General features: G+C 47.6%; 1 long non-coding RNA gene across 1 annotated transcript; it reads right to left on the reverse strand.

Annotated features, from left to right (window-relative positions):
- Positions 1-15606: 15606 nt before the first annotated feature.
- On the reverse strand, positions 15607-17635 carry LOC149337293 (uncharacterized). Its single transcript, XR_016284394.1, has 2 exons — positions 17531-17635; positions 15607-16896 (listed from the first exon to the last, which is right to left on the reverse strand). It is a non-coding gene; the product is annotated as an uncharacterized LOC149337293 (long non-coding RNA).
- Between the last annotated feature and the right edge of the window lie 5754 nt (positions 17636-23389).

Genomic DNA, 23389 nt, shown 5'->3' on the forward strand with positions numbered 1-23389 from the left:
AACCACACACTTTGGCACTTTGTGGCTGGTTTCTGGCGTAGCTTTCCGCGCTTAGTCGAGGTCTAGTCCGACGTCTCCTATGAGAAAGACGCCGCTGCCCCCGCACGCTCTAAGGGTGTCTGGGAGCGCACGCAACTAGTGGCGCAACGGTAACAACTGGATGTAAATATAGTGGCCGATTTGCAGATACACTGCTTCTTTTACATGGTGCATGAAAATTATTGAAGGGCATATGAAAACGTCCTTTCCTCCATTTCACAACTTGTAATATTTGAAAGGAAAAAGGAAACACGTGCAGTATGACTAATCAGCTCTGCGGCTGAAAGGCGCAGAATCAGTCACAGCTATTATATTATTGTTGGAGATATACTACGGTTCCACCACACTTCGGCTTTCCTGCCGTTTTTGATATTTCCAAAGCCTGATATGGATCGTTCTCATTCAGGATAACCTTTTCGTTCGTTTATTTTGAGGCTACAGATGTCTCACAACGATCTGCTTTTGCCTAATCCACAGTCCATGCTGAGAGTAAGAGTCTCTGTTTTAGACCAAAGGCCCTTCATTGTTTTAAGAACGAGGCCACAGAAAGCGTACGAATTTGTGGCGGCGTTGATGACTTCGACAGAAGCTAAACACCATGGGAAAGCGAAAGTTCGGCATGCATCTAGTTCTTTCCCTAGGGACTACTTGCTCGTATTCCAAGCCTACTAGAACGAAGCACGAACCAGGCACTTTCGTGTACATTTGTTGCTTGAGCGTGATCTAAGGGAACCTTGTGAAGCAGTTATTTTGTCATGCCATTTGACTGTGCATTCTCTTATTCGAATTATTCAACTCTTTGCTACAATCGAAGACCAGACTCAACAATCTTAACAACTGTTTATTAAAGCATCATACCTGCGTATCCTATCTCCATAACAGCATTTCACCGTCTGCCATGATGCCAGTATACAGCGACCACCTTGAGAAATATTGAAAGAAAAGCATTGCAATATTTATATGACCTGAGACGTAATCCCTCAATATTGCCGCCCAGTGAACAAAAAAAAAAGCTTTTATATTTTTTTATGATGCACCAAAAAAAAACTAGCACCAGCGGCCCACAGCTCTGACATGCCTATGTCGATGGCATACATCAACGCTTCGCCGCCCTTGGCAGATATAGCCGGCAAAGCAGGAGTGGTTTTCTAACCAGTACTGCGGCCTCACAAGGAGTCGTTCAGCCACGCAGCGCAGGCTGCGCAGGGGACGATGTACTCCCGGTCAGAGAGGTGAACATACCGCACCTTAAGCAGCCGGAGCGGCTGCAGGCTTCACCGCGGCGCTGCTATCTCGCAACGCGTAACCATTTAGCTACGTGGGCTCTCGCCGCGCGGTACTCCGAGTGGTGCCAAATTTCGCCCACACTCTCTGGTGGGTGCTCTTCATGCTTTATCAATTTATATTGCAGTGTTAGTCAGTTGTGCTGCTGACGTTCACAACGAAGGGAATCGTACATCGCCGTTAATTGACGGCATAGCGCTGTCTCGAAGCAGCGGAGGCCGCAGGGCTCCAAACCGCTGCACTGTTAGGGAACGAAGATAGCTTTAGGTTTATTGGGGTTTAACGTCCCAAAGCGACTGAGGCTATGAGAGACGCCGTAGTGAAGGGCTCCGGAAATTTCGACCACCTGGGGTTCTTTAACGTGCACTGACATCGCACAGCACACGGGCCTCTAGAATTTCGCCTTCAAGAAATTCAGCCGCCGGAGCCGGGATCGAACCCGCGTCTTTCGGGTCAGCAGCCGAGCGCCGTAGCCACTGAGCCACCGCAGCGGGTTAGTTAGGGAACGAAGACCCGTTCTGTTTTTGTTGACGATTATGTTTGCCTCCTCTTGTATAATAAAGCCTGTCACCTGCGTCCTCCGCTGCTCTATATTAGCCAAGACGGAACAATATGCCGCAGCCGCGGTTACCATGACGCGCACTTTTTGCATTTTCCAGCCGCCTCCATAACCTGAAGAGGCGGCGAGGTTTTCTGCGGCCGCTGCTTTTCTGTCGGAAATGTTTTTTCAGGAAACGTCTCCTGCAGTGGGTTTAATATTCATTACAGCGAATCCTCTTAAAACTTCTTTAATTCCATACTACAATGTGTAGTCGGCTATGAATTTTCTTTAGAGGTGTACCGTGAGAAAGAGATCATTTTGTAGCCTAATTGGAAATCATTAGAAATATTCCTGAAAGTTTATTCACGGAAGTACGTAACAATGACTTTCAATGGCATGAAAGGATCTCCGATGGGGTGAAAAGTAGCGTCGAAAGCGATGACTTGGCTGACTCACCTTGGCATGGAGTCATAGAGCAGGTCCACTAGCTCTGGACGTCCACGCAGCGCTTACCCCTCTTCCTTCACGTAAGGCAACAGCTGATCCAATGTGCCGGCACACAGGCGTCGTGAGGGAAGGATATTTTTCAGCATTCCCCAGATGTCTTCTATTGGGATGAGATCAGCCCCCTTAGGCGGCCACGGCAGATGAGGCACGGCTCAGGGCTCGAGAAGGGGCTGGCAGCGCTTGTTTTGTCCACAGGGCTGCGGTCGGGCTGGAAGAGGTAGCAGCCATCCTGTAACAGTCCGTCCGGTAAGTACGGAACCATATGCTCGGTGTGGACTTCGATTACATTCTGCTGGTGAATGAGCCCTCGGTTGCATGAGTGGGCCCAGGCCATCCCTACTCATGACGCCCCCGACATGTGCCGAGCAGCTGCCGCTCCAGAGCACGCTGTGGGAGTAGCCGGGGATGTGCCTGGAAAACACCTGGGAATATGGCTGTGGATATGCCATGTCCAATGGCAAAATATACCCATATATGTGTAGCAGAGCACAAAGCAAAGCGCTTGGTCTAAAAGAATGAATTGAAAGTTTTAACCCGGATTGCCCCTTGTGGTGGTGGTGCAAAACATTTATTTATACTATGTACAAGAGAGGTATTGCTTGGACCGTGCCTGAAGGGCCCGGCCCTCAAAATCACTAGGAGGGATCCCTAGTCCGGGACCCCTGTGGCCTCCGCGGCGGCCCGGGCTCTTGTCGCCAGGGCTCGTTGGTCCTGGAGAGTTGAGCAGCCGGGCAGGGCAGCCTCCCAGTCCTCTCGGTGCACTGGGTGTCTAGGAAACGTTTAAATACATGATTAGTCGCAATCGCTTCGTTTCTTCGCAAGAATGCCGCTTCTGGTGCTAATCGAGGAAGGAACACGCATCGCGCGGCTTTGTATCGAAGCTGTCTCCCTGCGTGAAATATACGGCCGCAACTGGAAAAGGGGAGCACCGGTGAGACACATTATTGGAGCCTATATGGATGAAGACGGAACAACTGCTGAGGCTGAGCGTAGTGGGCGGCCAAGGCTTACAAATTTGGAAGAAGGAGAGATGTTAGTTGCGGCCGCGGATGTCGACCCCTTTCGGAACGCCAGGGAGATGTGTGACGCATTTTACCTCAGCTGCTGCTGCGTGTCTGATTAACTGCGTTGCCGCTCAGAAGCCACACATAACAGCAATGCATATAGAACCGCGACTGAGCTTCTCCGGAGCTTTCGAGCAGGGGTCGGCAAAAGAGACGCGGGAAGTGATTTTCACGGACAAGTCCACGTTCTGTACGCGCTGGGACCAACAGCAGCTTGTGTATCGTGCGCTGAACAGCAATGATTATACAGGGTGTTTCAACAAAAACTTTACACACTTTTTACGAATAGAACTTTTGAATGAGATAAGCGCTGTTTTCGGCATAGCATTTCAGTCATGTAGTACATCAGAATACAGCTAAGACGTTCGAACTAGCACCCTAATAAAGTAATATTGAATAATTAACTTTTTATGTAATACTGTTAGGCTCCGTAATACCAGAGAGGTATGTAGCCCACCGTAAGTAATATCCATATCAGTTTTTAGGTTTTAGAAAGCGCCGTTACCGTCGTTGCTGTGGCCCAAGAAGTTTGGGCTATTTCGACAAGTTACGTGCATTGCAGAGTATGGATTGCCTGCAAGCTTCTCGAAAGTGCATGAACTTTGGAGCGATGTGGCCAAAATTTGTTCGGACATAGCGCCGAGGCTAACATCGCTTTCGAAATGATAACTTACGGTTGGCTACACGCCTCTGAATAATTAAGAAGCCGAACAGTATTAGTTAAAATGTTAATTGTTCGATATTAGTTGACCAACCTGCTATTCGAAATGTCTTAGCGATATTAAGATGTACTACACCACAAAAAGTGCTATGCAGAAAAAAACACACTTCTGAAGGAAAAAGCCTAATTTAAAAATGTGTGCTGTCTTACGTGAAACGCCCAGTATAAATCGGAGTATCGACATTGCTGAACTATAGATTCAAAATTTCATTGGAATATTTATCAGCTGACTCGACTAATTTTATGCACTATGTATTATGGGCTGGATTGACGCTACGTGAAGTAGAGTATTTTAAGTCAGTTGATTGTAATAATAATAATAATAATAATAATACCTTTATTTTCCATCACAAGGATGAGGGAGGCAGAGAGAAAAAGCTAGGGATGTAGCCTGACGGGCTCTCGCCTCCCCGAAAAGAGAAATAATTTGCACAGGAAAGGAATATGCATACATCATAACAGCATACCACGAAAGCTTGAATAAAGAAAGAAAAAACTAGCACTAAAACTAAAGAAATAAAGAAAGCATGAACAGAACCTATTTTGTAACACAACTGTAACACTTTGTAACGCGTGAAAATCAAACGTAACCGCAAAATTGCACAAAAATTACAAATTGCAAAATTATAATCACATAAATTTTAACACAATTACAGGAATTTCAATTCAAAAGCTACAAAATGACAACCACAAAAAATGATACAAAATTACAGAAAATACAATTCAAAAGTTACACACCGTAAGATATATCTGAAACAAAGTTTTGCAACTCATTTTTTTTTTGCGATTGCTTGACAGCCATGTTCTGTCTATGGCAGAGGTTAGGATAGCGCGGTAGACTATACCTAAGCATTTGTTTGCCATAACCTGTTCTGTATGCATAAATGTGCCATATTTCGTTGCTTCTTGTTTTGTACGATGCGCGTTTTTTGCATAATAAATACAGTGTTTCAATGAAAGCAGTATTGTTTTTATTTTCAGATTTGTATTTAGAGAGTAGCCGTATGCATACAACTCATTAATTGGCATTATGTCCCCTTTCTCCAAAAGTGGACTGGATGGGTGGTCATATGCTACATTATATACCATTCTCAGCATTATTTTTTGTGGGGTAAATAATTTTCAATTTTTCAACTTCAATTTTTGCACTATATTTTGTTTCGTGCTTGACCAAGCTAATTGCGTCTTTTTACGTTGTCTTCTGTTCTTCGCTGTGGTCAATTCCTGCTTACGGGGCCAGGGACACCACTACTAGCCGCGGTGGATCAGTGGCTAAGGCGCTCGTCTACCGAGCCGGAGCACCCGGATTCGAACTCAGCCGCGGCGGCCGCGTTTCGATGGCGGCGAAACGCAAGAGGCGCCCGTGTGCTGTGCGATGTCAGTGCCCGTTGAAAAACCCCAGGTTGTCGAAATTATTCCTCCACTACGGCACCTCTTTCTCTCTTTCTCACTCCTTCCTTCCTCCCTTCCCTTACGGCGCGGTTCAGGTGTCCGCCGAGATATGTGAGACAGATGCTGCGCCTTTTCATTTGCTCAAAAACCAATTTACCAATTATGCCAGGGACACCTCAAGCCCAATTTCAAGGGCTCTTTTGTCACGATATAGGACGAAAAAAATAAGAGTATTAATGAATGAAAGGTATGGCCTAGCATTTTTACAACTAACGGAAATAACGGATATTGTTCAATTAACTTGCCAGTGATGAAACTAAATTATGGCTTGCAACGCGATGTAGTCTTCAGAATCCAGTGGACGCTCATTCCTTCCCTTAACGGTTGACCTTGAAAAGCTGCATTATGGAATACCGAGTGTTTCATTTGCGTGTATTGCATGCCAGTGTGGGTTGAATATTCAATTTTTGTGTAATTTTAGCCTCCATCTTTCTTTTGTTTTTCCAGCGGAGTGAGGTAGCTGTTATGTTAATGCTTGCTCTCTCATATTCCCAGGTATATCCCCGGCAACACTCACAACGTGTTCAGCAGCGGCCGCTGCTCGGTCAGCGCCTGGGGCGCCATCAGCAGGGACGCCCTGGGCCCACTCGTGCGGATCGAGGGCCCATTCATCGGGCCGAGGCAGTGTGAAGTCCTCACCGAGCACCTAATTGCGTACCTCCTAGACGGGCCGCTCCAGAATGGCTGCTGCCTTTTCCAGCACGACCGTAGCCTCGTGTACAAAGCACGGGCTATGAGCGCCGTTCTCGAGAGCTGCGCCTTCCCTCAGCTGCCATGGCGGCCTAATAAGGCTGATCTCAACCCGATCGAAAGCATCTGGGGAATGCTGAAGAAGACGTTTTCCTGAGGACGTCCTTGCGACGGCACTGCGGATCAGCTGTGGCATGCCGTGAAGAGTGTGAGCGCTGCGAGGGCGTCCGGTGAAAATGGCGGTGCTCTGACTCGACACAAAGGCAAGTCGGCCAAGTAATCGCTGTCGACGTCAACCTTATATCTCACTGAGGACCCTTTCATATCGTTCAGTGCCATTGTTATCTGCATCCGTAAATGAACTTTCAGGAAAGTAATGTTTTCCGTTTCGTGTTCCCAATCATCTCTTCCTAATGATAAACCTGTAAAGAAAAACACAACTATACGTATCGTAATCGGCAATTGAAGCACTTTTAAGAGCATTCTCTGCTATGAATATTGACACGTTCGTAACTTCTCAATTGAGACGTCCTAATTGGTGCAACAGGCAAGGAACGCACGGCGAACAGGAACCAACCCAGGCGCCGCAAGGGAGGGTCGAACCTCCTCGTCCTAGCCTCCGCTTTCTTGCCCATCGTGGGACTTCCTCGAGACCGGAACACTTCCCCCTTCACAGGCGAAACCCTCTCGGTGAGTAAAGGATCGGTGCGACGGTGGCAAAGTTTCAGCCACGCGAGATGAGTGGTTTGTGTGCTGGCAGAACTTCAGCCGCTTTTGCTCACGCGCGCAATCCGATAGGTAACGTCACTGATTTTCTCCAAAATAACATAGGGACCAGTGTAGCTGTTAAGCATTTTCTGGCTTAAGGCACGCTTCCTGACTGGTAGCCAAAGCCATACCAGCTCGCCAGGGAGGTACGTGACTTGACGATGTTGGTTATGGTAATGAACTTTGGAGCGCTTTTGTGAGGCAAAAATTATCAAGCGGGCTATCCGCCGAGCTTCTTCAGCATGGCAGAGAATCTCAACCTCAGGATGGTCATCGATGAAAAACGGGAGGATAGTATCGAGTGTGTGCCGAAGAGAGCGGATATAGAGGAGGAAGAACGGGCTGTAGCCGGTTGTTTTTTGTCTGGCGGGGTTCGAAGCATATGTGATGGAAGGCAGGACAGACTCCCAGTCTTTGTGGTCGGAGAGGCGACGTTCATTGAGAGCATGTTGGTGAGTGTCCGGTTAGTGCGCTCCGTGAAACCATTATTTTGTGGAAGGAGTTCTTCTACAACATCGGCAGTGAACTGCGGCATTTGTAGCTGATCAAAACTCCCAGGGGCCCATGGGCCAGGATCTCAGAATGCAGCACAAAGACGAATTCGTGATATGCAGCAGCTGATGAGAGCGCAGCTGTCGTGCAGTAACGAGTGGACTAGGCCGCAGCACATCAGACGCAATGCTCAATCCATTTTTCTTTATCGTGCAGGCTTTGGCACTTTTATGCGAAGCATACTAAAATAGCCCAACCCAGCTCCTCGAGCGCGGCTGTGTCGTTACCATTGACCTTTCGTGACCTCCATGTCATACCACGTGATGTGTGACGTCACAGCAGATGAAAAACGGGGGCCCAACTTGCGCCGTCGCGCGAGGCGTCGTGACCAAGGATGACCACTTGGTACGTGGCGTCACAGCAGATGAGAAACGGGGGCCCAGCTCCCGCGACCAAGGAGGACCACGTGATGCGTGACGTAACTACATAAGAGAAACGGGGCCCCAGCTCGCGCCGTCGCGCGAGGCGTCGCGATCAATGTGTTTCCTGCTTCTGCCGCTAGGTGCGCTGTAGTGAACACGTGATGCTGGAGCGGCGGTATACAAGGGGGTGCGCCTGCCTCGGCGAGCGCGGCTTCGGCCGCTTATCTGTTTTTTGAGCAGCGTCCGCTCCGGCGGACGCAGTTGTTGCTGCGACGCGCGTCTTTCCTTTCCTCTCTCGCATTCCTCTGATCTTTTAACTCTCCTCTATCTGCACGTGGCAGCGGTGGTGGCTTGGCTCGAGCCAGTAGCAGGCCCGTGCAATTTCCTTTTCATCCTTCTCTCAGTCACAACAACAACAACAACTCTGCTAGGCGTACACGGGATAGAGATGCCTCCTGGAGACAGGGCTGCTCGTTGGAATGAGAAGCAAAAGTTGCGGCGTGCTACAGAGACTGATGAAGAGCGTGAAGAACGTCTAGCCAAGCGGCGTGCTCGATATGCAACTCGGCGACAATATGCTTAGCATCTGACTAGGCTTAACCTAAGCTATGCCTCAGCCATTTTTTTTCAAGTTGAGCCTTCCGTTGGTTCCGCTAAAAGACGATTTACTGTACCTCTTCCGTATCACCCATACTTCAAGTCATTAGCACGAGCCGACAATTGCCCCGTCGTTGAGTTCGTCAAGCCTTTCTTCGTTGTTTCGCCTTCTGCCCCCCCCCCCCCCCACCCCGTTCCCCCTGGGCCATCGAAATCAGTGGGCTAAGCAGCAGCACATCGAACACAATGCTCAATCTTTTCTGCTTTATCGTGCAGGTTAGTGATTATTCTCAAATGAAGTGTTTCCGCACTGATGACCGTTTTCTATTGCTGCTTCTATGCGCACTTGGGCTAAAAAGTGTTGTCCCAGCTCTTTCTTTCAAATTAAGCCTTCTGATCTGTGGTGACATCGAGTCGAATCTTGGGCCTACAGACCAAAGAAATGTTGCAACAACTTCTCTTGGGGCAAAATAACAAGACTTCTTCAATCAACAATATCCTCACTAGGCAAGGAAAAGGAAAACTTGAAAAAATGTCGCAAGTTTGCATGAACGAATGACTGGCATAGAAACTCAGATGGCCTCTCTTATTACATTGAAGGCAGAAGTAAGTGGCCTGAAATGAATTGTAGCTGAACTAGAAAAGAATGTTTCCAGCCTCTTGAATAAGGTTGATGAATGGACAACTTGCAAAATTGCAGGAAAGCTGACTTACAGGAAGACATTTTCCAACCAAAAACTCTCGTGCACAGGCACGTTTTCGCTTCCTGCCCTGCTGCCTGAGGGGATTAGCGTGAGGGGAGGTTTGTCAGCAACCCTCCACTGTAACCTTCTTGGAAAAGATATGCGGGCCTGGCCCCCAAATCTGCGTGGACCTGAAGCCCCGCTGGTCACCACCTGCTTTCGAGATACAGCGTAAAGGGTTGTTGTCGAAAGGTTACAATGAGGCATTCTGTTGACGAGCACCTGTCTCGACCCGCGCCTCACTTTCGCGCCCCTGGTCTATTGTGTCCTTTCAACAACTTCCCTCTCATAGAGATGGTGGCCTCCCCTCTCCCTTTGCGAACAAAAATGCGAGATTGCTGTCTGCGAACGAGAGTTTTCGGTTGGAAGATTGTAGAGGGCGCTCGTTATTCTGCAAGTTGTCAATTCGGCAACCGGAGGCGAACGAATGATCTGATAATTTATGGCGTTAAAGAACAGCGCACTGAAATATTTGATGATTGTAAGGAGATAGCGTCACCCAGCGTCGATTGTGAGGCAGAAGACGAAAAAGCACGAGGAGCGCGCGCGGAGGGGTATGCCGGGACAGGTGGAAGAGGATTACGTGGTAGAGAAGAGAAGATTGGTTTTGGTTTTATGGGGTTTAACGTCCCAAAGCGACTAAGGCTATGAGAGACGTCGTTGTGGAGGGCTCCGGAAATTTCGACCACCTGGGGTTCTTTAACGTGCACTGACATCGCACAGTACACGGGCCTCTAGAATTTCTCCTCCAAAGAAATTCAACCGCCGCGGCCGGGTTCGAACCCGCGTCTTTCGGGTCAGCAGCCGAGCACCATAACCACTGAGCCACCGCGCGCGGTGGACGACGGACGTGGACGAGTTCTGCTGGCTCCCCGAGTTCCGGGCTTGGGCCTCAGCCGCAGACGTCCGGTCCACCAGACCCGGACATCCGTCGTCGAGAGCCTCAACCACCAGGCCCAGGCGCCACTCTTCTCCGTCCATCCGTCAACTGCTCCACACAGGCCGCTTCTGGCGCCTACGTGGCGCACCCGGGCTACCAGACCTGGGAACCGTGCTGGGAGCTCACAGACGCTGACGCTGCGGAAGCGTTGAAGGCCAACGTGGGAAACGCTGGCAACAGTGCATCAACACTGGAACGCCCAAAGTCTGCCTGACTGCCCGACACCAAGCCAGTCCTCCCCGCTCGATGCTCGTATGAGAGACAAGTAGTGTGCCTTTCCTTTTAAGGCGAAAGCCTTTAATGCCTCATCGTTGTAAGCAGCAGTTGTCGACAGAAAATGTCATGCTTTTCAATTGGTCGAAACGGCTGTGACGTCACAGTGCGCGAATTTCAAACGGGCCTATTGTACTTTGCCTAGTAACCATGCAACCAATTGAAGGGATCGTATAGTGATGCCCCAAGTAAGTGAGACTGAGCTTAGTTAATTGCTTAATTACCCAATTAGCCTAATTAGCTTTTCTAGTCAGGCCATATAAATAAATAAATCCGAGTAGGAAATTGGTCGAGCTCGGGAATCGAACCCCGGTCTTCGGCGTGCGAGACGAGCATGCTATCCACTCCGCCATGCCAGCTCGATGGTTTGGAATGAACAAAGGCGCGTGTAGTGAATACGGTGTCTTCGCTCACTCTCATCCTCCTCCCTTCCCTTCCGGAGAGGTTTAGGTGCCCGATTCTCGATATTCGCCAATCCGCCATGAGCGGGGCGTACCCGTGACGTGTGAATCGGGGCGGTCCGAAAATGCGTAACAGCAGAATGTAATGACGACATTGAAGAATAAAGAAAAAAGTATGACAAAAAAATAAACGGTGTCGTCTGCTACTTGGCGCCAAGTACAAAAAACACCGCCGAGTTGCGGCGCGAAGGAGAGTTAGCAAAGTAGCGCCGTAGAGATCGATGGACGGTGAATTGCGTTGCGGCGGCGGTCTCGGCGTACTCGCCGCACAGTGATGGTGCTGAATGCGACGCTAAAGACCCTGTGGCCGGTCGTCACGGAAATAAGAGTTTAGCGGTAATTGTGCTGCATGAAGCGAACGCTTATTGCCCGAAGCCATCGCGTAGCGTGTCGCGTCTCCGTACTTGTGAGATGCGATCAGCGTCACGGGGAGAGGAATTGGCGGAGAAACGGCTGGCTCTCGATCGTAATCTCAACGCGTCAGTGGCGTTGGAAAGCTTTACCTCACCGTGTCACTTCTTCAGGTGCATAGACCTTAACACTAACCTTGGTTACGTTTGCAAGCGGCCGCGCACAAAACGCGACTGCGAATCGCGTCAAGTGCAACGCTATGAGCGCGTACGTCTTATTATCAAAAGCGTCAAATGCGAAAGCAAAATAGGGAGATATTGTTTCCCGCCAGTACTTAAAGAAAAACAGACAAAGCTAAAAGTCCACTGTCAACAGAAGCATGTATTTCACAGTGTTGGCGTTTCACTTAATCTCAATCGGACATGGCACTCATCTTTTGCTTTGTGAACATTAGCTAAGCCTGCCTGCAAGTAGACTTCACGGACTTTATATAAAAGCACCTCACGAATGCATGGCATAGAGTGGCAGGTACATAATTTCATTCAAATAAAAAAAGGCTTTCAATAATGCTATTTGATTTCAATGTTTGAAAAGGCCCTCAATCTCGTTAATTCTGTCTAACAATGAGCACACAGCACTTACCAAGGGCATATAGGCAGGTACACCACTCGTGTGATGCAAATACGCACCAAAATGTGAGAGGTGAAACAAAATTTGTCATGCCCATCCCTACAATTCCTTTGCTGTAGGACAACAGTAATGCATCCACAGCAGCACCAGGCAGCTCCTTTCAATGCAGCAAGATTCCTTGTAAGAGGGCAATGTGTGATGTCAAGAAAGGTGAAGTCGGCTGGAAAAAGATATCTTCACATATGCTACTCAACATTGGGGAACGGGACGAATATAGAGGGGGATAATGAAGGTGGAGTGTGATGCCACATCACAAACAGGTAATGCAGTGTGCAAGACACTTGCTTTATTTGCTTCATGCAAGTTATCGGTTTGGTTTATTGGGGTTTAACGTCCCAAAGCGACTCAGGCTATGAGAGACGCCGTTGTGAAGGGCTCCGGAAATTTCGACCACCTGGGGTTCTTTAACGTGCATGCAAGTTATTATCATATCATGCACATACACGCGTATTATCTAGTGCGCATGTCATATTAAGCCTGAACATGGCTCTGGGTCAGGTCAAGGAGCTGAACGACAATAAAAACAACGGTGAGTTAAGAAGGAAGAACAGCAACACATCAAGAAAAGCACAAGCATGCACAGCAGCAAGATAACACACAAAGGGGGCAAGAAATGCAAGGCTAACATGACCCACAGTATTTGAGGCAGGCAGCATCACAGACAAGCAGTGGTATTCTAGTAAAAGGTCTCTTAATGCAGCATGATAACATTGGATGATGTGGATTGGTTTTGGCAAGCCCTGTGCACGCCACGAGCAATCTACAAGAGGCCTCAGTCATGTTTCTAGCCTGATGTGCAAGTGCATGACTTTCCCTCTGTGCACACTCCTGACCACATACATATCAGGGCCATTGTTGGTTTTCTTTGAGGGGTGGATCACAATGCCGTTAGGCAACATATTTACACCATACACTGATGCAATAAAGACCCTGTGATGCCACTATTGCGCACTGCAGAAGAGTAATGCTCAATGAAATGCGTTCACTCTCAAAGTACCTTCCTTTACTGTAAACTAAAATAGACAACCCTCTATGTACACTCAAAATATGATATCTACAGTTCAGTGAAGGGCACCATACCAGATGTAGGTGCTGAAATGTCGGCAAATGTCTGAAAGGACACTGAGGACTAATCGAAGTTGCTCTGCAACAGCAGATTACCACATTCCAATAACAAAGGGCCTACCTGTACTGAGAACAAAGCTTGTGTACAGCTCAGAGATTATTTGTTCAAAGAAGCAGTTCAAAATTACCATGGTGAAGTGCGTTGGCAGGAAGGCTATTACAGCCCTTGGTTGGTAATAACTTTATTAGTCCCACTTCAGTGGATCAGGTGAGGGTTAGTGAAGGGGTGTTGAAGAGGTCGGCGACGGCCCTCAGGCCACTTTAGGTGACCAGGCACTGTTTGGCTGCAGCAACCTTCAAGGCCCAGGCCATGATGCAAAGCTGAAGCTCTGCCTGTGAGCTGCGCAGAGAAGCCTCCCATCGCTCCTGTGATTCCACCCCTTGGAAAGGAGGTTTCGGTTTGTTTGGGCAAGCCTGATATGAGCGTTTAAAATCCGCTCTGGTGCTCGAGCATAAGTGACAGGTTGGAGATTTCTCCCCTCTATGTATGTATTACACTCCACTGCATGAAAAAAAAAACAGAACACTTAAAAAGCCTAGTGGTGTGTGCACATGGAGGGTAAATTGTTTTTTTGAGCATGATTAAAGCAGCTTGAAAAATGGTAAGCAAGTCTGATTCAGAGTTTCCACGAGGAGAGTGTTAAATAAATGAACAGAAGCTATTCACCACCAATATAATGATAGAACAGGTTGCAAAATGTTGATGAAATTGGAGTCATTGCAAGTGCCTGTGCATAAAATTTAAGCTCCCTGAAAAATTACCGTCTTGTACAGCTTTGCTGGCTAATTTCTCTGAAAGTTCTAGCAGAAGTATGAAACCAAACCAAGTCAGGTGGAAACAGGCTGCTATTCTTTTTTCACACTATAAGAATATTTTTTTTTCCGACTACCACCAGGTAATATTATTAGTGCTGTATGGTATGTGATGGCATCGCAATTAGTGCTAAGAAGTTATTGGGTGCCATGTGCAGCCAGAAAAGAAAGGTACGGAAAGCCTGCACACACCACTGTCAAGGAGAGAGGCTGCCATTCAGCAGAAAACCCAGTGTTATCCAGCTGGCATTGCGTCAAAAGACAAGCTTCACGCGTGGATGTCCACAGTGAAAGTCACTGAAAAGAGGATTTGTAATCTGAATCAAACGTCAGCACACGTCTGAAACTACTTCACTTTATAAAATAATAGATTTTACGTACAGAAAATTAATAAATTTCTTTCTGCCTTGAAACCCATGACCCCTGGATCGCCAGCCAGGCACGCTACCAACTAGACCATGTAGGCACATTGACTTTGCTGAGGTACAAAGGGGGGGGGGGGAGTGATGTGTGGGTGCTGTTGGCTTAATTTGAAGCCTAGCAATGTAATTACTGCAGTGAACTAGAGATGTGCCAATTAGTGAGAAACTAATTACAATAACATTACATAGGTGAACTGCAGTGTGGAAGAGTTCAAAGACAAGATTTGGGAACCTGTGCTGAGGCAACTCTGATAAATGTGTGAACATGAATGAACAGTGACTGTGTGTGTGAAGAGAAACCGCTGCAGGGAGCCATGAACACTGTTGTGTGATACCCATGAATGCTGAGCTTAAGTGTGCCCCCACATTTTTGGGGAGCGACACAAGTTGTATTGCCTCTTAGGTGTTGCAATTTGCTTAAAAAAGGAGTGAGGTGTCTTATACATGCACAGTGAAAAGTTTGTGTAAGCCATTATTGGCAAAATAATTTATTTCCATCACTGAACTTCATGCATCCTACAATTCATTATGCAGCCTAACTGCGAATCATTACCTAGTGCAACAATACACATTGACGAATATGTCTCGTCTACAAAGATAAGAATTTTTTTGGGACAGACTCATCTTTCATAACCGTTTGACAGTGGTGTACATGCACATTAGTGTTGCCTAGTTTGCAAACTTAAGTAGCCAGCTTAAGTAGCCACCTTTGCTAAACAGAAAAATGGCAGCACGGACACTGATACGGTCCAGTCACACTAAGGGTGCAGAGGGTAAACAGGTTGTCTAGGATTTGTCTTAAAATGACCAAACAGCAACCCCAACTTATATGAATGAAAAGTGCAAGGGGATGAGTCAATGAAAATGGGATCTAACACAGTTTCACTGGGACGACAGGCGGGCAGTGACCTTCCATTCAAGGTTGCATTCAAGGTTGATAGCCCAGCACAGAAAAAGATCTTGGACCTCAAATCCTGGAAAGAGAAAAAGATCCCGAACCTGGGAAGACCGGCTGTGTAGCCCAGAAAAATCAATAGCGTTTACTACTACTACTACTATTATGATCCATTTCCAGCTAACTTACTGAACCAAATCATGCCCTTCCAGCTACAAAATGCCATTTGGAGTTCCAGAAGAGGGCAAATATGGGCTGGTTGATACATGTTTTACGAATTGGAAAAACAGCGCAGTGAAAGACAACACAAAAGAAGGACAAAATGCCAGCGCTTAGAGCTTTATTATTGAAACACAAATTATGTCCAGCTGCATAATTTATACTTCCAGTTACCTTCAACTGAATTAATGTACAATTTGTAGGTTTTCGTCAGGGGTACAAATTTCAGCTAGAAGATGGGAATGGGTACACGTGTCAGAACGCTGGCCAGGCCTTGCATTTTCATCTGGGAAATTGACCGTGAAACAATTACATGACTTTTCCTTCAGGAAAAATAGTTCACTGCTGTATAACTACGTGCAGCATGTGAAAGAAGCAGTCAAAAGCAAGCAGACAGAGGCAACCAAATGCCATGAGGCAAAGCATGTTGTGATCTCATCACACAAACAGTGCCACACAAGACGTATTGCACCCTGAAGAACAGATGTTGTAAATGACTAGAGACACAGCGACCATGCTGTATGTTGAGCATGTTGTGGACTGCTGGCTCTCAACAAACATCAAAGCAAACAATGCATTGGTGAAAGCATGTCCAGTCAACACCCAGGTGCTGGAAGGAAAACATTTTGGTGCTTTCCTGTCCTTCACTGAACTTAAGCACCAAATAAAATGTGCGTTGTGTACAAGCAGAACACGTAGGGAGGCACCACACGAAGGGATGGCACTTCTTCACAATCACCAAAGCATGTGTTGAAGCATGCACTCAGCAAGTTGGCAGACGGTAGGCTGAAAACACTTGGGGCACTTCCTGACTCACACAAAACTGCAGCACCAGACAAAAATGATTTCTACTGTCATGGACATCACCAATATGGTCCTATTCAAAGAACAGCACCAAAATGATGAAGACTTCATTAGCTTCCTGGCAGTATGCTATCAAACTTGAAGCAGAGCAAATGTATGCTGATTACTTGTGGCATAGCTACACATGACAATCACGGCAGTGAGTGCAATTCTCGAAAGCAGCTGCTGATCATGCACTTCCTGTCTGTCAGGTAGAATCCAAATGGTGCTGTGTCCTCCTCCCTGCTGTAGATGTTGGTGCTCCTTCTGTTATCACCACCTGCCAGTGGTGTCATGGTCCTGCAGCTGAGTGTGGATGAATATGTTGTGTTGCACAGTGCAAGCTCCGCTGACCTTTGCAGAGAACTCTTGACCATGGCGTACCATGACCATGACACCTTTGCAGACACCTCATGTAATCGTTCAGGAACCCGGTATCACCACCCAGCTAGGCAGCCAGTCCAGCCGAGGGGTGAGTGAAGATGAATCTGGCATCATGGCTCCCGAGCACACGAGACCCCACGGTGAGAGTAGTCCACCACATCTGCATAAGATGCAAACCATCACCTGCACATTAATCAATGCTGTGCACTGAAATCTTCCAACGAGCTAGACATTGCGTTTCCAAATATGAGAAATTGTTGAAGCCTCAAGTTCAACTATTGTCTAGTTTTACGCACAAATGTAAAATACGCTGACTGCAAATCAATCATTAGTATCAAAACGAAGTGTTGCCATATAGCTAGAGGTACTTGATGACACATTTCTCAAATTGATGGATACAAATAATTAATACACACTTTTTATACTCAAGAAAACCACCACAGAATGCACTGCAAGGAAGGGCACAAGTTCAACTGTTTATGACTACCATGAGTTTTTTAGTATATGCATGCTTTTTCATTTTGCACCAATTGAAATGAGGCTACCTTGACATTGCGGTCACTAAGAGAAATCCAAAGCCAGAGAACAACACTGCGTGTCACCCACACCTATCTCCACTGTCACCTGAAAAGTACAGACATGATTAATTTACATGTGGTTCTATTTACACTGTTCTTCCTTGCTCAATAAACTATATATAAATGCAGACAGATATCATTAGCCGCATGCAATCTTACTGCAGGCAAACATGCTATCCCTTCATGCCTGCCACAACACACTAAGCACGTGCTCACCAGTTTAACGATTTCCATGCGGGCAGCACATGGAGAGAGACTGCACATAAATGGGTCATGGATGGATCCCGCACAGATTCTTGTGAGCTGGAACCTTCACCGGCACGAACACCACACCTGTAAATAAAATGTACAAGACTCATATATATTTGTTTTCCGTGTGCCCTTAGAGAAATAATTTTTTCCACCCTCCTACGGTAATTTCCACGTGACTGCTGCGTAACTGATGATGTAACACTGTTATGAAAATTTCAGCTTGAATAGCGAAATCACTTTAGTGTGCTTCATTAATAATGCTTAAGACAGGTTATAGTATTCTTTTACAATGTCACGCATTTTTTTTTCACACTTAAGGAAACGACGCCTTTCAGCTGATTTCACCGATGCTGCCTTTCACATTCATCAACACCAAACACAAAGAAATCGATCAACGTACTAGCATGCTAGGCTTTGTTTTCTCAACTTGGCGCTGTGTGCAAAAACTGAAACACAGTATGAAAAAAGCAACGCGAAGTGCCGAATACAAATTTCGGATTCTTGTTTTAAAGTCATCTCCAGCATGCATGCGAAAGGAATGAGAATGATGCTACACACACACGGATGTCTCGTCAAGAAGCCCGACACATTCCTGGAGTTTGTTGCTCGGCCGCGCGAACACCTCTCGTGTCATCCGCTCATCACGCGAGGCAAAGCCCATCCGTTCAGCGACGTTTCACAGCTGGCGATTGTCCCTCAGAGCTCGACAGTTCGGCACTGCTTCTCGCCGCAATGCATCCTTGCATAGCCACCACATATATGCCTCGTCAGATGATTGCACAGACGAGCTGTCTAGTCAGAGACAACTCGAAAGCATCGCGGTGACCTCGAAAGTCGCTCACCTTTCCCACTTCTAGGGTTTAACAAACGACGAATGAATGCAAGGAGCAGCAAATCGCAGCGCCGGCACCGCCATTCGAGCAATTTTCGCGCTTCACTAACCGCACGGACGGATGATTTCTCACCGCGAGCGAAGGGTTTGCAACGGGAGAGCAGTTAGCGCCCCCATGCGGCTGTACGCTTAAGCCTTCACTATTAACGCTCTCGAGGGTTGCTTATTTCAGATGAGCTCTTACAACGCGATATCATTACATTGTGCAATCAAAACAAGACTTTTGTAAGCTTAGTTTTGTCTTGAAATAAATACCCGTTAAAATGCGGCTACCTAACGCCGTATAAATCAGCATTTCACTAACTCATTTGCATGATTCGGGTACCTTTCACCGGGCGAAATGATGGCGGCGAATTTCAGCCATTTTTTGCAATGGCGGCACAACGTAAACGTGATGAAACGTCATTCTGACATCACTCCAAAATGTGTGCCTATCACGTGATTAACGTGATATTGTTCCAACCAATCAGATTTTAGGAAGTTGCCATTTCCGGTGTGCAGCTATTTTCTCCGAATTGGCAAGTCGAGCGCAAGTGCTCTCGCACGGACCGCTTGTAGCTTCTTTTCCCTTCACAATCACATATATGTACCAGCCGGGCACCAAGAATAGCGCTACGAAAATGCATTTTCAATGCCACGTCAAATCGACGTCACCGCGAAAAGTGCTCGCGTAACCGACCCTGATTGACACGCCCATTGACGGCGATTGACACTTCTGACAGCCAATCAGAGAGGCAATATGGCGCCGACAGGCGAATGTGAATATCGAGAATAGGGCCCTAGGTGTCCACCGAGATATGAGAGACAGATACATTTCCTTTCCTCAAAAACCAATTTACCGATGAGCGAGGCGTAGAACCGAATGGGCAATGGCGTTCTATGAACTCCTTGGCAGCGTTGCAAGATGCTGTCGCGTTCCACTCTTACAGGCGAAGCTTAACATCTTAACCACACATCAGTGACCACACTTTAGGTGAAAAAAGTGCCCCCCTGAATTTTGACGGGTGTTCACCGAGATATGTGAGACAGTTACTTAGAAATTTCCTTTCCTCATATACAATTTTCATTTCCTTCATGACGGGCCCTCTCTGTCTTCTTTCACTCCCACTTCCTCCCTTCCTCTACGGTGCGGTTCAGGTGTCCACCGAGATGACAGAAAATTACTGCGCCATTTCGTTTCCTCAAAAAGCGTTGCGTTCAAAGGGCAAGGCATCGCGCCGAACGGGCGGTGGCGTTCCGTGAACTCCCTGGCAGCGCTACAACACGCTGTCGCGTTCCACTCCTAAAGGCGAAGCTTAAGCGTCATTTAGCAGTAAATTAATATTCCGGCGTTAATCAGTAATTAACCATTAATTTGTCATTTGTCATCGCTTAGTAATTAGTACTCATTTATATGTGACGCCACCAGTGCCACAGAAGCAGCGAAAGTGGTTCGGAAAACGCTTTCGCCTCTACGCACTTTAGACAGTCAAAGTGCCCCTGAATTTTTTTGACTTTCTTTTTCCTGTATTTTTCGCGAGGATTTCGTTCTGTTCTCCCGTGTGTTTTTTCCCGTGTGTTGTAGCGTTGCTCTCTTCTCTTTCCTTTTTTCATGCCCATACCGAAATTAGTTTCCTTTCCTATAAAAGCCGCCTTGAAGAGAAGTTTATTGGACTGATTATTCATACAAAGGGACCATAGTCCCTCACGAAGACAAAAACAACAAGGCAGCGACTAGTGTCGCTCGGTACAAACAAGCTATGAAACAAGAACACGACGGCGACTGCTGTCGCCGTTCACACAAAATATTCACAGCACAGAATGTTCAAGGGGTCCATAATGTCCAGGCATCGCGGGGGGAAGCACGCTCACTAAATACGATGAACGCGCACCGACACCGCGGACCACACACTCAATACGGCAGGAGCCGCACCGTCACGCGGCCCGCGCTGGCGGCGATGAAGCGGGTGCTCCACCGCCGCAGGAACTCGTCTTCTGGGAGGGTCACATGATCTAAACACGCCTGTTGAAACAGGCGCGCCCGAACCCTCTGCAGCATGGGGAACATGGCGCGTTGAGGCCGGCCCTGCAAGGAAGCGACGCCTCTCTGGCGCCACAAAACAAAGACCCCGACACACAGCAAGAGCCGCACAAATGCGTCGCGCGGCCTGGCGTGCGAGTCGAGGCTAACAAAAAACATGCGCGACATCAGCCTCCAAAAAGTGCGCGCCACGACGCACTCAAAAAGCGCGTATTCGAGGGTCTCTGTCGCACCGCACTGGGGACACCGAGAAGAAGGAGCGATGCCCCACGCGGCGATGCGGACCCCCGTTGGGAGGACTCTCCAGCCTCGCAGCCAGCCGAAGTCACGGACGTCTGGTGGTACCCAGTGCGACGTCAAGTCTCGCCACCGTACCTGCCTGCTCCGCTCTAGCTGTTCAGGTGTAGCCTCCTGGAAGGCAAGGAGCTCGCTAAAGTGGGAGGCCTGCGTCTGAGAGACGTCGACCTCGGGCAGGGTGGCGGTGAGAGACTCGGCCGTCCGACAGACATACCGGAAGAACGCCGGCTGCCGTTCGGCTGAAGGACCTACGAGTTCACCAAAAAAAAAAAAGCCGCCTCGTTGTTTAGAAAAAAATTTATTTACATATGTACACATGCCAAGGTTACCAGGTACAGTGACATTTTCAAGAACACATGACAATAAGCATGTAAGGCGAGCCAATTAAACAGCTACCATAAACATCTCTAACTAAGAATTGCTCGTGGGCGATGTAAAACAGGGTAGAATACCTATCCTTTAGTGTTTGTGTAAATTCAACCTGCAATCTTCCACATCCTCACAATGATCTTACCAAGACTATAAAAGAGTGTGTGTTTCTTGATATGCTTGATTTAGCCAATAGTGGAATTGAACACTGTCACAGGCTGGGAAAGAAGAAAATGGTGACCGTCCAGTAATTGCGCAAGGTTTTTAGACTACTGTGAAAAAATATCGATAATGAAAGCCTGTACCACACTCAGTCTCTGAAATATCCATATCAGAAGATTTTTCTCTTGGATAAGCCAAACTCTCTGGGAAAGCGCTGCAGAGGAAAGGTTGAACGGTGCAAAAGTTAAGTTAGTAATTGATAAATTAAGTGTATTGGTTGGTTGGTTTATTGGGGTTTAACGTCCCAAAGCGACGGAGGCTATGAGAGACGCCGTTGTGAAGGGCTCCGGAAATTTCGACCACCTGGGGTTCTTTAACGTGCACTGACATCGCACAGCACACGTGCCTTTAGAATTTCGCCTTCAAGAAATTCAGCCGCCGCAGCCGGGATCGAACCCGCGTCTTTCGGGTCAGCAGCCGAGCGCCGTAACCACTGAACCACCGCGGCGGGGCTAAATTAAGTGTGTACGGGACCTCATTTGCGTTGGACAAAACTGAAAGCAAGCTGTACGTGATTGCCAAGCACACCTGACGCAACAGAACTGAAAGGGGTTACTTTCCAGTTTTAAGGCTAAAGCCTTAAATGCCTCACACTGTCGTTAGCAGACGCGTCGGCAGTCGTGTCGGCAGACTCGTCGGCATATCTGTCCGCCTTTCGGCGTCAGTGCTTAAAAAGAAACTGCGCCGAGGGTGGGAATCGCACCAGGGCCTTTGGCATTTGAAGCGGAGACACTACCACTCCGCCACAAACGCTCAAGGTTCGAGCATGAATAAAGGCGCATCTAGTAAATGCATGGGTTTCATAAATAAAATAAAAGGAATAAAGTCAAGGAAAGGAAAAATAAAAATAAGATATGAAAATAAAAATAAAAACAATAAAAATAAGAAAAAGAAGCAAGAAAAGATAAATAAAAATAAAAAGTAAATAAAAACAAACCGTGTGCCAGGAAATGCTTTCCCCTTCCAGCAATTTAGAGAGCCAAAGTGCCCCCTGAAAGTGCCCCCTGAAAGTGCCCCCTAAGGCAGTTACTGTGTAATGTCTTTTCCTCAAATGCAATTTTCAGTTTCATTACGGCCCCTCTTTCTCTTTCTTCTTTCACTCCCACTTACTTCCACGGTGCGGTTCGGGTGTCCACCGAGATGACAGAGAATTTCCTTTCCTCAAAGAGCGTTGCGTTCAAAGAGCAAGGCATCGTGCCGAACGGGTGGTGGCGTTCCTCCCTTCCTGTACGGTGCAGTTCGGGTGTCCACCGAGATGACAGAGAATTACTGCGCCGTTTCCTTTAGTCAAAACACGTTGCGTTCAAAGGGCAAGGCCTCGCGCCGAACGTGTGGTGGCGTTCCTCCCTTCCTGTAAGGTGCGGTTCGGGTGTACATCGGGATGACAGAATTACTCCATAATTTCATTTCCTCAAAAAGCGTCGCGTTCAAAGGGCAAGGCACGGCCGCTCGATTGAGCGGCCTTGAGCAAGGCATCGCGCCGAACGTGAGGTGGCGTTCCTCCCTTCCTGTACGGTGCGGTTCGGGTGTCCACCGAGATGACAGAGGTACGAAAGACTTTTATTGCTCTAGAAAGGTGCTTGTAGCAGACGAGAAAGAAGAGGTCCATCTTCCTTCTTCTCACAGGGTCGGTGCCCCTATTCCAGGGCTCCGCTGAGCTTCGCTGCTCGTTGGGCGTGCTGGATCAGACCTTGTTGGCAACCCAGATCGCCGCTGGAGAGCCGGCTCTCCCACAGTTCTGCACTCGGGTCTTTGCGAAAGTTGTCGTTTTTACTGCATTCCCACGTGATGTGGTACAACGATGGTTTGCTGCCACACCACGGGCAAGTGTCCCGATATTGCGTCGGGTAAATCTTGCTAAGGATATGCAGGTTTGGGAATGTTCCTGTCTGCAATCTTCGCCAATACACTGCCTCTAGTTGATTTAGATCAGGATGAGGCGGCGGATAGCGGATCCGTACCCCCTTATAGTAGTTGAGAATGTCTGAGTACGGCTGACTCGGTCGGGTAGATCGTCCGATTG

The sequence above is a fragment of the Amblyomma mixtum genome, chromosome 7, assembly GCF_055824585.1.
Source record: "Amblyomma mixtum isolate Tamu chromosome 7, ASM5582458v1, whole genome shotgun sequence".
NCBI classification, from domain to species: domain Eukaryota; kingdom Metazoa; phylum Arthropoda; class Arachnida; order Ixodida; family Ixodidae; genus Amblyomma; species Amblyomma mixtum.